We start from the raw sequence: 2,500 nt of genomic DNA on the forward strand, positions 1-2,500 counted from the left end.
TTCAAAATGTCATAATTACATGGGCATATATTTGCATATCTACAACAGTTTTGGTGACAGTGCTGATATGTGGATCGCATGCTTATGCGATGCACCACATCTCTTGCACCATATGATACTTGAAGCGTTATATTATACAACAATTAATGTCCTGCATACAAAGATTCTCTAAACGCCACTCCTGGGCAAGGGGGGTAGGGCGGGGGCGGGGCGAGCAAGGTGTAGGACCCGTTGCAGGATCCTGGTGGACTTTGGCACCGAGCGAGGTCACGTGGGACATGCAGGTGCTCCTTGAGCCAGCTAGAGGACGTCTTCGCCGAAACGCCCCTCCCCGCCCGCCCCAACGCCCGCCCCCGCTCCTCTCTCGGAACTCTCTAAATCACAGCCTCCATTTTAAAGCTTGTTCGTTTTAAAGTTAACCCGTTCACTGGGTGCCTCCGGAAGGGGGTGCCAATAGCTCCACCCACAGGAGCCGAGAGCCAATCCAGAGTGAGATTTAAACCGGTAAAAAACGCGGGTGGGCTTGAGGAGCGGGAGAGCCGGCCGCTGATTGGTCGGCTCCCGTGGCTACCGCGCACGCGCCGCCACCCAGTGACTGAAGAACGCGCGCGGCCACTTGCGTGAAATTGAATTTTTGTAGCGTGAGTGGTTGCGAGTGGGGTTAGTTGTTGTGTGCAGTGAGTGCCGGCGGAGGTGCGTCGCTGCACTGGACTTAGTCGGCAGCACCCGTGTGGACTGACACAGACCCATCGATCCACCCACTAGTGTGACTGCAGCCGCCGCCGCTAGATGGTGCACGCTCCGCCACAGCCGACTTTCTCAGCCGTCAGTAGCCATAGAGACCTTAGCACTGTGGGCTGCACGGCCTGTCACGCCCGCACGAGCCCACACATGTCCTTCTTAATGTGAGTATTAAATGACTGTAATTGTGACATGTGAAATACGTGAACTTTAGGGGTGTCTGAAGTGCCTAGGATATCAGCTGACTAGTTGGCCAGAGCCGTACATTGTGGTTTGTTGAACTCCCATAGCTCAATGAAGGCCCATAGAACCAGCTACGATGGCGCCAAAACCCGCGCTACTTCATGTTATCTTCTCATACGTAATATTGGAACGCTGGTTTAATTGTGTGGATTTTAACTCAATTGCTAAATGCTAATTGCGCTTCTATCCATTTGGTGTTAGATCGGAGTTTTACATGAATGTTGACGATATGGGAACAGAAATATGTTGAGATCAGAACTGTCAGCCCGATTTTAAGAGAATGTCAACAATTCACGCGACTGATACGATTTTCTAAACCATGACGTAAAATTTACAATTAAACGTAATGTATTGCCTTTAATGAACATGCCACATGAGTAAGAGGCATACAACAGACCACCGTGAGATAATATTTATGATTTGTCTATAGTTATCGTACGTTTGGTCGTTGTTTCGCCTCGCCCATACGCAATTTTTTCAATACGAACGTAACCCCGATATAGCAGTTGGTTATTCTGTACATGAGTTACCTTTCCTTATCCGATGAAATATTGTCATAGAAAGGGTTTGTTCAAATAGAACACTTGATCGAAAAATAATGGATAGGATGGCTCTGTGGTAGACTACTTCATGTGTCTTGTACACTGTATGCGACATAAATAACCTATAGATGGCCTATATTTTTTTTTATATCTTACATATGGTCGAAGTAAATGTTCAATTCAGGTTCTTTTGCTTTTTAACTTTATTAAGGTAGTTAAGTGTCAGTTATGTTATGATGAAACGCTGATCCATCTTACCGTAGCATATGAACTGTTGCCTGATTTATCTCATTTTATTATTTTGATATCAATAATATGAATGATGTTGATGATATAAATGAAATAATAACTATTATGATCACAATTGTAATAATAATGGTATTATTATTGTTATCATTGTCATTATTATAATAATAATAATAATTATTATTATTAATAATAATAATAATAATAATATTATTATTATTATTATTATTATTATGTAATGCTACAACTATCACCACTTCTTTACTTGTACATGCTAAATCACATCTAAAAGAGACATTTACAGGTGCGTGCGTTGGCGGCCACATGAACACTAGTTTTACAGACATGCAAACCTCAACACATTCTGACTTACGTAGATAAAATGTCTAAATACACAATTGTTTGCATGCGAATTAAAAATACCTACCTACATATACTGTCCCACAATCCTACTTCACAGTGTGAAAACTAGGAATCATTGATATAACGACACATTATAAATTCCGCACACTTACCAACTTTGTACACTTGCGTTGCACCTGTCCATAGTTATCCAGCCTTTTCGATTGTTTTATGAACCGGAAACCTTTCCTACTCACGCGAACAGTACTCAGTATTAGGTCTTTTTACTAAGGCTTTCTTGTATTGAGTTTTGAGAATGTTTTGCAAATTTCACTTTCGGTTATCTAAGTAAAGGATTGTGCCTAGGAAAGGTGTCTTATTTGGCA

At 42.3% G+C, this 2,500-nt stretch overlaps 1 protein-coding gene across 1 annotated transcript in view; it reads left to right on the top strand.

The window, feature by feature from the left end:
* The first annotated feature begins 651 nt into the window (after positions 1-651).
* The window catches only part of LOC122255684 (uncharacterized), a 33,503-nt gene continuing 31,654 nt past the window's right edge, over positions 652-2,500 (top strand). The window contains exon 1 of the mRNA XM_043019931.2: positions 652-905. The gene's annotated coding sequence lies outside the window, so the exon portion shown is untranslated. The remainder of the gene's footprint in view (positions 906-2,500) is intronic.

The sequence above is a fragment of the Penaeus japonicus genome, unplaced genomic scaffold (assembly GCF_977035675.1).
Source record: "Penaeus japonicus unplaced genomic scaffold, GWHDUDI00000001_assembly GWHDUDI00000027, whole genome shotgun sequence".
NCBI classification, from domain to species: Eukaryota; Metazoa; Arthropoda; class Malacostraca; order Decapoda; family Penaeidae; genus Penaeus; species Penaeus japonicus.